Genomic DNA, 13,596 nt, shown 5'->3' with positions numbered 1-13,596 from the left:
TTGCCTAAGATCACATAGCTCACAAGCAGATTTCAAACACATTCTCTGGATCCATGTCAAAATCCATTTTCGAGTAGAGTTTTCTCATTTGCCTGGAATGTACTCCCTTCTCATCTCTGTCAAAATCCTTCTCTTCCTTGAAGCTCCAGTTCAGATGCCCTTTATTTTGTGCTTTTGCATAAGCCCTGGTAATGATCTCTGCCTTAACAGCAGGAAATGTCATAGACTGGCATGCCTGAATTGGGGTGTTAGGACTAGTTTGCAAATCTCAGCCAGTTCAATCAAGTTCAGTCCAGGCCCCTCAATCCAGATTATTACAAACTCTTTGAATTCACTCTCTCATTTCATTGTACTCTCTCCCCACATTTCTCTTAATCCTTCCTCCATTAATGAGACAAGTGATGGAACAGATACAAAAGAGTATGCTTACTGTGGAGGAAAAATATTTAGATTCATACTCTCACCTTCCTTGTATTCCTTCTGTTGGTCACCTCTCCCCCACCAATTTTTCCTCTCCATCTATATTGTAGAAACTCATGAATTCTCTCATTTATTGTGTCTTTTCCATCCTACAACCTATCTCTCCCCTCTACCCAATACTGCAGAACCCAGCTGTATGGCTTTATTATACAACAATATTTTTTTCTTGGTGATACCTACGAATTCATCTTCAAAACATCTGTATCTTCAACTTGCTATAATAGCCCTTGGCTACAATGGGGCACACTGGCAAAGATAGTTGAATAATCTCAAAGTAGTATAAGTCAACTTTCAATAATTCATGCTAATGGTGGAGAGCAAAGGTATGGATAATATGAAGCATGCAATCATCTGAAATCATTACAGAATGCAAATCATTCTGGAAAAAGACCTTTGGAATACATTATGTGATGTTTATAAATTTATATGCTGCTTCTAAGGCAAGTTTGCCTTTTGACGTTTTACTTAAGCTATTATTAAATTAGTTTGCCTTTCCTGAGCATACACTGCCTGGGAGTGCACCAAGCTCTTGGGGAAAGCTGACCTGGGATGAAAAATTTGTGGCCAACAAATCCACAAAGTGGATAATCTGCATTCAGATAATCAAGGGCAGACTGTACTGAATTACCAGATGATAGTGTAAAGGAGCCTTATTACAACCCTCAAGTGTCATCGTTCATAAATAGTCAAAGCTCCATTAGTGATAATAGCTTAAGGCTTACTGACAGTCAAAATTTAAAGCAACCTCTAACACAAAAAATAGATATCCTTTAAAAAATATAGCATGCTGGGTTAAAAGTTAGGGTAGCCATCAATATTTCAGGTTCTGGGATTTCTAAATCACAAGTTAGAGAAGAACCATCGGGCAGGTCCTCCTCATTCAAAGTCTTGTCGGAAATCACTAGCTGATGGTTTTTAGAAGATCACAAGAATGGCTTTTTTTGTGCCAACTTCTTTAAAACTCAAAAGATGTGTGATTTCATCAGTGTCTTACTGTCTTCCCAAGGAAGATCATAGACAAACCCAGTGGGATTTAGTGCTTGATCTTTATGAGTTGCTATAACAAAAACAAACAAAAAAAAACCAACATTACCTGGCAGTTAATCTCCTGATGGCAAGCCTCACCACACTTAACATTTTAGGGTGGGCCTCAGAAAACACAGAGTCAGTATCTCAGGGGGAAAAAAATACTCATCACACACTTTTAAGTTTAATCTGGATTATTAACTCCCTATTATTTTCTTAAGTCTGGACCATCAACAAAACAATACATTAAGCCCTGATTTGCAGCAGTTGATGATTTCTGAGGTCAAATTGCTCACATGGAAAATTTACAAATCAGTTCTTGAGAGCTGACTTCACTTGGTGTCTCTCTACCCCTAGCCAGAACTCAAAACCCTTTCCAACTAGAGTTAATGTTCTGTTCAAGAACCTAGATCCTACTCCTTACAAACATAAGATATCATCATAGTAGGACTTTAGAAGATGACAGTGTTTTATGTCTGCTTGGTAATCAGAATTTCAGCAAAGTAGTGTACAAATAAATTTGTGTCATTTGCCCATGGTACCTTGATAGTTTATATGCATTATAAAAAATTTCAATCAGATTTGAATCAAGGTTGCTGCATCATCAATTCTAAACTCTTTTCACATGAACAATATGGATTGCCTTTGGGAAATTAATCACTCATTATTTTTAATAACCACACTCTTCTTCCTGAAACAAAATTCTATCAGACATCTTCCAGGGATGCTTTATGGCTACAAATCATGAACAATTCCTGAAGAATTGAAGTTCCAAGTTGCCTAAAGGGCCTTTGAGAGTTGTGTAATGGGTGTGAATAGGCTACAAGATATTACCATGGAAGAATTATAATGGAAAAACAGTACAGGAGATCATCAAGGAGATGTATAACTATAAAAAAGGACTGGTCTTGTTAGTGAGAGTGAGGGATGACTTTTGGACAGCCCATGTGCCCTACTAATGTTTCCATAATTTCAGGAGAGATGGGAGAAAACTTCTAACACAATGACTATATCACTTATGGAAGATTTATTGAAATTCAAGAATAAGAGTCATGGCATAAGAAGTCATGAATAATTCATCATCTGCTCATATCACTGAGGTCGCAAATCCCTTCAAGTATCATGCTAATATTGTGGGAAAATGGGCATACATGGGTTAGGTGAAAGTACAATTAATTGCATTTGGAATGGGTGAATGGCAAAACTTTGGGATAATCAATGATTAAATGTCAACTGATCGAATGAGTAATCTAGCAGTCTGTGGTTGGCAGCAGATACAAGCTGAGAAAGATAGTTGACACACTGGTACATTGAATCTACAGCAATCTTGATAGACTAGAGCATTGGGCCAAATAAAGTTCTGTGGAGATAAATGTAAAGTTTCACTTGAGTTCAGAGTCAATTTTATAAATATAATATAGGAGAAGGAGGGTTAGACACAGAAGATCTATAGGTGTTAGTGGACTACAAACCCAACATGAGTCAACAAGATGATAAGGCACCAAAAAATATAAAGCAATCTTTGGGCTTCATTAAGAAAATCATAGTTTCCAGGGTAAGAAGATGAACGTCTTGCTGTACTTCACTCTGGTGAGATTGGAGTATTGAGTCACATTCTGGGCATCATAATTCAGTAGCACCATGTATAAACTGGAGAATGTTCGGGGAAGGGCAAACAATCATGAGTGATTGAAGTAGCTAGACATACTTATCCTGGAACAAAGAAATCCCAGAGGAACCATAGCAACTGCTGTCAAGGATATGATGAGACATTACATGGATGAGGACTTACACTTGTTGATCCCTCTTGACAGTTTGGTTCCAACTTTCATTTGACTTACTCTGTATTACTCTTCTTAATACATTTCTGTATTCTAGCCAAACTGAACTACTAGCTAAATGCTGGGGATTCAAAGACACAAATCAAACATTCCCTGCCCATACAGAGCTTAAATTCTGCATCAAGGAGGAAGAGGTTGCCAAGGCAGGACACAATATGTTCACGGATATGTGAATACAAGATCATTTCAGGAGGGTGCACAGCAAAGAGGGGTGGTGGGATGTCATGTAAGTTTCTGGAAAGGCTTTGTATATGAGGTGACACCTGTGCTGAACCTTTGAGGGGGTTAGGGTATAGAAGAGGAGGAGAGAAGAAGGGAGATCATTCAAGAAGAGGACTTGGCTGCTGTGAAGCCATGGAGATAGAAAATCAGTGTTGACTTTTGGCAACAACGAATAGACAAGATGGGATGAAATGTAGAGAGAGTGAGGGGGAATAATATGAAAGAGGGCTGGAAATGAAGGTGGGAGCATGATTATGGAGAGCTTCAAATGCCAGGCTCATGAACTTGGTTTTTATTCTAGAAGCAGTAGAAACTACTCAATACCTTTGAACAAGGAAGTGACATCATCAGATCCGTGTCTTAGGGGGATTCATTTGGTAGCTATGGAGAGGATAGGTTAGAGAAGAGAAATATCAGAAAGAGGCAGATTAATTTGGAGGGTGCTGATACAGCCTGAAATAGGGTTCTTGATTATGTGAGTGGTGTACCAAACAGAGACAGGAAGTTTGGACAAATGATTTTGTTGGGAGTGGGAGGGGAAAAGATAAGTTCTTTGGCAGTTGACCTATGGGTTTCAGAAGATAGCAGCTGATAAGGGAAACAGCCCTTCCTTTATGTTGTATGGGCTTGCACATAACATGTAAAAGCAGAAAGAGTTAGAACATCCAGACTATTGTTTATTTATAGGGTCACCCATTATACACTGGTTGGAGAGTTGATTGAGAAAGAGAGAAAGTCAGATAAAACCTTTGTGAAATATCACAGCATGACTTTGAGAATATTTCCTTCCTTCCTTTTTTTCCTTCCTGTATAGTTTTTTCTTCCTTCCTTCCTTCCTTTCTTCCTTCCCACTTTCCCTCCTGGCAAGTCTTGAGTTCCAGGCTTTTATTATTAGCAGCCAGAGATCTCAGGAACAGGGAATACTAATAGTTTGAACTTATATTGGTTCTGTGTTCAAATTCAAAAATAAGTAAGGTGGCACAGTGGGTAGAGTGCCAGATCTGAAGTCAAGAAGACTCATATTCTTGAGTTCAAATCTAGCCTCGGACACTTACTAGCTGTATGACTCTGAGCAAGTCACTTAATCCTGTTTGCCTCAGTTTCCTTGTCTGAAAAATCAACTAGAGAAGGGAATGCCAAACCACTCCAATGTCTTTGTTGAGAAAACCCCAAAATGGGATCTTGAAGAGTCCACCACTACTGAAAATGACTGAACAACAACAAATGTCCAAATTCAGTCATAGTTACTTCCATGACAGAAGTCTTGGAACCTGCAATTCAGAGGTCATGGGAACTTGATATCATGGTTAAAGCACAAATACTCCTTTTATAGTACTGTATCTATAAGTGATCATTTAGTTTAGAGCACTGAGAAAAAAGAATTAACTACCCACCACATGTGTTCATGAAGGAGGGCCCACATACAAATAGGTGGAAATGTGCTACAAAAACCAGGAAAAAGCTTTTTTACATGAGGGTGTCTAATATGTAGTTCCCAGTGCCTTTCATGCATTGTATCTTAGTGTTTGCAAAAACGATCCTGTGAAGTTGGTAAAGGAGAAAATTATTACCTCCTTCTTACAGAGGAAATGAAGTAACTTGGACAAGAACACACAGTTGGTTTATCGCTAGAGAAACTCAACTAATTGAGTCAGAGAACCAGTGTTCAAATTCTGACTCTATTTCTTACTAACTTTGTGCTATTGGTAAAATTGCATGACCTCTCTGAACCTTGATTTCCTCATTTGTAAAATGATGGGATTGCACTAGATATGGGGTTTTTGACATTTTTATTTTTTTCCTATTTTTTTTAAGTCATGGACCCTTTCGTCACTCTGGTGAAACCTTTGGATCCCTTCTTGGAATAAATTTGTTTTAGTTTTGTCATTCATAATTGAAAGAAATGCTGATTTTTAGTTAGAACATCATGAAAATAAAGATGTATTTTCCCACATAAGTTTATAGACGCCCCCCTGAAATCTATTCAAGGACCTCCTGGGGCACCCACAGACCTCAAATTGAAAGTCCCATGGCTTAGATCATCTGTAGAGTTCTATCCACCTTGAAAATTCCATCCTATGAGTCTTTCAATCAAGTGTTCATGTTTTTGCAAATTAAAATTAAGAGATAATCCGTTACAGGAAAAATTACTTTACAAAGCATAATAGGAAAATGCAAATTGATTTCATTACAATTACAAAGCATTAATTTCTAAGTATCAAAAATGGTATATTTAGTAGACCTGGAAGAAACTTTAGTGATCATCCAGGTCAGTCCTCTTATTTTATTCCCTAAATGAAATACTTTTATAAATGGAAAAATATTTGTATTGTTATCTTTCATTTTTATATCATCTCCATTCTTCCAGTATGGACCTTCCCTTTCACCTTCCCAGTGATTTGTCCCTCCTTACAAAGAATCAAAATGCAAGTCACAGGGGTGCGGGGAGAAGAGGGTTGAGGAGCTTTTCAGCAAAACCAGTCAATATATTCACCACGTCTGAAATATACGCAGTATTTCACATTCACAGTCCCCCACCTCTACAACAGAATGAAGTAAAGGACATTTTCTCAGCTCCTCTCTGAGGCCATATGTGGTCATGGTAATTATACAGCCTCCTGGTTACTTTTTTTCCTTTCTCTATCTAAAGTGCTACAGTCATCATGTGTGTTGTGATTCTGTCTTTGTCCATCTGTATCCTTTCATGTAAATCTTCACGTTTCTCAGTAATGTTGTGTTACATTCATGTACCATAATTTGTTTAGCCATTACCCAATTTATGGGCATGTTTTGATTTCGGTTCTCCAATTCCATAAAAAAGCACTGCTAAGAATAGTATGGTATTTAGTGTGTATACGTCACCTTCATTTTGCAAATGATAAAACAAGAGTCCAGGAAATCGAAAATAATTAATATTTGTATATTGCTTTAAGTTTGCACAGTGCTTTCTCATGACAGTCCTGCAAGATAGGGGACACCCCATTTTACAATTGAGGAAAGTCAGGCCTGAGAGGCAATATATTGAGGTGGAATGAGAATCACCTTAGGAATTAGGAAGTCCTGGATGAAAGTCCTGCTCTGAAAAATACCCTCTGTATGATCATAGGCAAGTGACTTAAATTCTCACACCCTTGACAAAGCTCTCAGACGAGAGGGTACAGACATATTGCTGCTCTCTATCACTTGAGGGGGTTCCCACATCTGGAGTTCCATCCCCTTCAAAAAGTACAGGTTTGGACCAAAAATAAACAAAAATCAGACTCAAGCCCGGCCAGAAATGATTTCTTCAGAGTAACACAAGAAGTACAGGAAACGGAACTTGAACTCATTTTCTGTGTACATTCCTTTTCCCATTGTGGCTTATTAAACGATTCTCCTAAATGGCCAATGACAACCTCACTCATTCCAGGGAGAAAGCCAAGATTAGAATAGTCAGTGTCGTCTCCTTTATCCTACATTAATAAAAGCTTCCCAGAACACCTTAAGTATAAATGAACAGAAAAATGATTCTTGTTTTTAGTTCCCTTTTTTCCATTCTAATAAGTATTGTATGACAGCTGCTAACATGAACAAAGCTTAGCCTTAGTGGATGACCCTCAAAAAGCTGTTCCTTCACTATTCCTTACCCTACCCCACCACTTTCTCTTTGGCCTTCTTGTCATCAGCAAAAGAACAATGTCGATAGTTATATAGATCTAATCATTCCTGAAAAATTTTAATATCAGAAATTGTCCCAGCCTTTATTAAAGAAAAGAACGCTCTTTGGAAGCATTAAATCTTTTTAGTGATGTCAAAACAAATGAAGAAAGTTGACCTAGCTAGCCTTGGGAACTGCTCTTAAAATTTCATTTACAACAACTTCTCTCTCTGTCTAATTTAGTTTCTCTTTACTGTAGTGAACTTGGTGTCTTGGTCAAAGACTGCAAATGTGTCCTCTTGAAGGAAAGTGAACTCAGTAAGTTATTTTAGCTTTCTTTCCTTATTACCCACAACAGACTAAGATATTTTCCCATGCCATGTAACTCTATTGGTATTCTCAGCAAGAATATTAGTGATTTTATTTTCCACTTTAATGGACTACTGCTCTCACTCTGTTTAATACTGTCAAGGACATGGGTCAGTTTTTTTTATTAGTTTTGATTTCATTACAAAGGTCATTCCATAAAAAGAAGCTGGGAGAGGGAGAGACTACAAGTCAAGTCAGAGACCCTGTCTGCAGTTTCAAAATAACTTCAGTAGTAAACTCAGGGAAATGGAAAATGTTGCTGTTTCTTTTACCTTGAATTATATGAAAATATCTGAAAATTTAAAACGATGGTGACTATTATACATAATCTCTTGACATCATATATATTTACCAATTTACCTTGACCCTATTGGGGCAATCTCTAAGAATCACTCTGGATATAAAGTGTTTGGGTATACTCTGAGGACTTCTCACTTCTCTGGGTCAGTGTACCTGCCTCAATGAGCTGGAACACTCCCTCAAGGGGAGTCACTAACAAATACTCAGGCTCACAAAGTTTAAAAGTTGTTTTTATAAATTAGTGAAAATACAAAAGGATTTGGGTTTGAGCCCTGATGGGCCCCATAGTCACCAGCTCTTCCTAAGATCTCTAGTCTTTAGGATTTATATTTCTGCTTGGGCAGGACTCCAGTTAGGTCTCGTTACTCTACATTAGTGTGTGGTTTCTCTGCACACTAGTCATTGCCTGTTTGAAGCATTTTTTGTTTCCTGATGTTTCTTAGTGAGCCTTCTAAGTTGCCATCCTTCAGTGGTATCAAACTCAAATTGGCAGGGAGGAAGAAAGGGGCTAAATTATATATTAAGGATCCAGATGGGCTGCACATTGACTTAGAAAACTGTACATATCAACATTATCTATATTCAATTGTATTTCATTTTCCCAATTTCATTTTAATCTAGTAAGGGCTACAGTGTAGAGAGTATTGCTGCTTCAATGCTGTGGGAGTTGGAGAGGGTGGGGAATGGGGGGAGATGGATATTTGACACCTCCACTGTACTTCATCAGTATTACCCATTGCTACCACTTTCCCACATTTCTATTGTAAACTCTTCTCAGAGCTAGGTTGTGCAGTGGATAAAGCATTGGGCCTAATATTCTCTTCCTGCAGCTTTGCCTCCTCCATCATTTAAAACCCTTTGCTTAACTCATGGTTCCCTAATAGCATTCCCCCACTAACTGCCCCAACTGAAAGCATTTTCTCCTTCCTGAAATTTTCCTGGAGTATTCTTGAATCTCGTTATTTTGTCCCTTTGACCATCTCCCATTCAATCTTATATTTATTTACATAGATCCCTCTACCCCCACCCCTACCCCCAAAGTAAAAATAAGCTCCTTGAGGGCAGGGACTATGCAATTTTTCATCTGCCTTTTTCTTGGTGACTTTTGTCACTAACAAACTCTTCTTTAAAACCACATTTTCTTCAAATGGAAATTTCCAGGAGTCGTATAAATTCTCTTTCTTTAAAGAAATAAAGACCATTGGGAAAGAGTATCTCTAGTGCCTTTCACATAATAGATGCTTAACAACTGTTTGTAGAATTGGTTTGAATTAGCACTCCTCCATTCCTCTCTTATTCAGAAAACAAAAAATATTCCAGGTGTTAGGATCCTTTCCAATCATCTTTGATGTATATATTCCCTCTGCTGTCAAAATAGAGGCTGCCACTTTCTCCACTGAGAATTCCACTATTCGTCTGACAGAAGTAAAAACTTAATCTGTCAGCTGAGGACCAATTATACTAAACAGCTTCACTTGTGAGTGGCGTGAGAATAAGCTTCCAAAGGATTGAATAATGGGGTCAAGTTTTCAGCCTTCTCTGAAGAGAAAGAGTTTCTTAAGTGTCAGGAACTAATTAAAGAGAAGCTCTTGAATTCCTTTGCACATCTCTCTAGAGAACCTCTTACAGGTTGACTTGAAATAACACAAAATAAATTTACTCTTGTATAAGGTCTATTTAAACTCCTTGCAAATAGGAATTGCTTCATTTTTATCTATTGTCCCAAAACTTGACACGGTATCTAGCTTGTAGTATTTTGTAGTAATCTCCATTTAATATTCTTTTGATGGCTAACAGTCCCAAAAAACCTAGCCCTCATCTCAAACTTTCTGGGTGTCATTCCTAATTGGGAATCTTATCTCACGAGTAGAACGGTATACAATGTCTTTCTTACCACACAAGACATTAACCATCTTGTCCACTGATTTAATTTATCTTGAGCAAAGTAGTTTTGGTAGCAACAACAGTAGAAGAAACCTCTTTAATTCTAGTCACTCAGAGAGTCACCCCTCATGTTCTCTGCTCCATATAACAAGTAATATAATCCTGCCAAATCTTATTGTTCAATTGAATTGAGAAGCAACATGAAACAGTGAATAAGAGTACTCAATATGGAGTCAAGAAAAAAGCAGACCTAAGTTCAGATACTACCTAAAACACTAACTATATGAACCTGGGCACAAGCCTACCTCTCAGTGCCTCAGTTTCCTCACTGTAAAATGAAGAGGTTGAACTCCCTGGTCTTTAAGGCCCCTTCTATCTAAATCTATCATATTATGATCCTATAAACTGAATTTAACTGAAATTTGACCTCAGCATAACCAAAAGTATGACAGGGAAGCCAGCGAACGCTGATTCCATCTTAAGCTATGTCAATAGTAATATAATGTAAAAAATGAGAGAAGAGATAACCATGATATCATGGTCAAACTACATCTAGAATATTAACATGGAATTACAAGTTCTGTACTTTAGTGAAAATATTGGCATGTTCAAGGAATGCAACCAAGATGATAAGGAAACTTAATTAAAGTAATTAAAGGTGTTAAAGTAGAAAGGTTCAGTTCATTTGAAGAATAACTATACTTCTTTTTCTTGGCCCTATGGGCCACAATTAACATGAGTAGGTGGAAGCTGTGGAGAGGTAGATTTCAGCTCAATATAAAGAAAAACTTCCAAAGATCAAAGCTTTCTAAAAGAAGAATGAGCTGCTAAAGGAACGAGAGATAGAGAGTTCTCTGTCAATCGAGATATTCGAGAAGAGAGTGTCTACTCTACTGGTATCAGAGTGAGCTGATGCTGCAGGTAGAAGTTGGACTCCGTGTACCATTGAGATTCATTTCAATTTTATGCATTCTGCCTATACAATTGCAGATGGATGAGTTAAAAGGGTGGTCTATCCCTTTTTTAAAAAGAGAAAATCCTTTATTACAGACTCATTAGTGCTCTGTTGGACATCATTTCAAAACATCAGGCTAGCTTTCTTCTCAGTAAGTTGTAGAATTAGGTTTGCCACGCAAGATGTTATATGAAGGGCAAGCTGAATTTTATAACAATTTCACTATTGATCACAGTTATACCCTGATCCATCTTGCTGAGAAACTGTCAAGAACAACTCAAAGCTATTTTCATTGTTCATTGACCTAATAACCTTTGATTCAATAGACAGGAACTGTATGTGGACCAAAGCTTATGACCTTGATTTAGACTGTTAATGCTTTTTCTGAGCCTGAATCAAACCACCTTAAACAAAAATAGGAGTAAGCGAGAAGTCTCACGATAGGACCAAGCTCTGCTTTTAATGGTACCTTTCACTTTCCAGTCATTTTATGAACAACTTGTTGCAATTTTTAGATTATACGGATTCGGTGTGTGTACCCCTGCAAAGGAAAGATGAAGAAAAGTATCTTCCACTATGCTGATGATCCTTCTTAATAAGGAGAAGCAGCCTGGAACACTAAAATTAGAAATAGAATCCCAACTTTAATACTTACTGCCTATGGGACCCTAGGCAAGTCATTTAAATCTTTTGAGATTCATTTTCTTCCTCTTTAAAATGACTTGCGTACACAGAATTTGTGGGAAAAGTGCCATATAGAGTGGCTTACTGCATTACTATAGTAGAGAGATTTTAAGAAGCTCCTGAATTTACTGGTTAAACTATTGCCAGTAGAGACAGCTTTCGATTTACTATATCCAAACCCAAGCAGATTTGTTTGATAGGCAGACTCTAGAATTTAAATGGAATAACAAATTACACCACTGATTTAATTAGCATAGGGAAACTCATGGGTGAAGAGACTCCCTCTCCCAATGGAGGAGAGTCTCAATGTGCTTTCCCTACAACTTATTTTCTTAATTGCATAAAACAGAGAGAGGTTATATGACTTGCCCAGTGTCATATAGCTAGCATGTGTTCAAGGCAATATTTGGACCTAGAGCTTCCTGACTTTAAGACCAGCCATGTACCTGTTAATCCAGACTGCTGCCAGTGTCTAAACACTCAATTCTAAACATTCTCATTCAGTTAGCAAACTTCACTTATTTAGATATTGTTTATATTTAGATTATTATTAATTATTTAGATATGTACATAGCTAACTCATCCTAATAAGGTCAATAGAACATAATTCTTAAGAATAATATCCTACTGGAGCCTTATTTAAGTTTGTTTTATTGTTTTAAAGGAGGAGATAGCCTCAAACACTTGCCCTAAATATGTTTTAGACTCCAGTTTTCTATTCCATGTTATATAGCACAGTAAGTCAACAAATTGTTTCTCTATTTACTATGAGCTGCAGTGTGACTTTTAACCTATCTCCAGTATGAGAGTTATATACCTACTATTCAAACCCATTCTGGAAGAGCATGTCTATTTCATTCAGAAGTTTTCAGCCCATGTTGAAGTGGGTTGACCTTTCTTGTCAAGAATACAAGCTTAGCTATTAAAATTCTGCAGCAGTTTTCAGTTTATATTCCTTTCCATTCAATATCTAAATTACTGATTTTGACAAAAACAACAAAATATCTTCCTCAATGACCATTCTGTTCTCCAGAAGCATGGTTTAGTGGAAAGAGCATCCAATTTGGAATCAGAAGGCCAAGATTCAAATCCTAGTTCTCTAACCTACCACATGACCTTGAGCAAGGTTGGGCAAGTCACAGCCTTTGTTTCCTTATCTAATAAACGAGGAGAGTGCACTGCATTATTTTTAAGGTGCCTTCTAGCCTTAAATCCAATGAGTCCTAGGTGTCTCTAGCCCTCATACCTATTTTCTCATCCTCTTCTCCAAGATGAGTTGCCTCCATTTTCCCTAAAGTTAGTGAGGGCTTCTTCCTGAAGCCTGAGATCTCATTCCCATATTTTTCTTCCCCATTGGCAAGTCCATTCTCTTACTCTCTGGAAGCTACTTTCTCTTCTATCCATCCCAAAATGTGACTTTGTTTCTCTTCTTCGATTTACTGCCCATCTTATTCAAAAAACAGCCTAGAATTCCAGCTTCATTTATTCACAGGTTCTTTTTGTTTTTATCCCTGGTAATCTGTCTTCCAAAGGACATAGAATCATAGATTTAGAATTGAGAGGGATCTTAAAGGTTATTTAATTCAGCTCCCTCATTTTATGGAAAAAGAAACTGAGATCTTGATAATTTAAATGACTTCATTCAGATAGTTTATAGCTAGGTTGGGATTCAAAACAAGTCCTCTAACTTCAGCTACATTACTTCTTTTACGGCATCCCCCTCCCTCTCTGTTTCTTTTATCATCATTGAGAATTATGATTTTTCAAGAACTTACTACATGTTCAATAAACTTCTTTCTGGAGAGTCATTACTAACTACTAACATTTTTTTTTGTCAAAATAGCTGTTGTTTTCTAAGTTAGCTCATTCATGTTGTCCTTTCTTTCTTAGACATTCAACACTGTTGATGGTGCTACCCTTTTTTGAAATCCTCTTCTCCTTTGGTATCTATAACACTAAACAATATAGATGGCCTGGCTAATCTAGTCCCTTCTGCAATTAGCATTCCCAAAAGAGCTTTCTATTTTGCCTCAGGGAACATATCTTGCTAGAATCAAATTCTCTCTCCTGTCACACATTGCCATATCTGTACCTTTAACCTTCCCTTTCTGGCACGTGCAGTCTTGCATTTCCAACTCTCATCAGGATATTTCCAACCTGTGTGAAACAACTGATTTCCCCTCCTAAGCCAACCCCCT

At 37.5% G+C, this 13,596-nt stretch overlaps 1 protein-coding gene across 1 annotated transcript in view; it reads left to right on the top strand.

Annotated features, from left to right (window-relative positions):
• Positions 1–13,596, top strand: part of CNTNAP2 (contactin associated protein 2) — a 2,725,119-nt gene that overhangs the window by 2,528,595 nt on the left and 182,928 nt on the right. The gene's annotated exons all lie outside the window — the stretch shown is intronic.

This window comes from Notamacropus eugenii, chromosome 3 (genome assembly GCF_028372415.1).
Source record: "Notamacropus eugenii isolate mMacEug1 chromosome 3, mMacEug1.pri_v2, whole genome shotgun sequence".
Classification (NCBI taxonomy): domain Eukaryota; kingdom Metazoa; phylum Chordata; class Mammalia; order Diprotodontia; family Macropodidae; genus Notamacropus; species Notamacropus eugenii.
The sequence above is the reverse complement of the archived record's forward strand: the minus strand, read 5'-3'. Positions and strand labels throughout refer to the sequence as shown.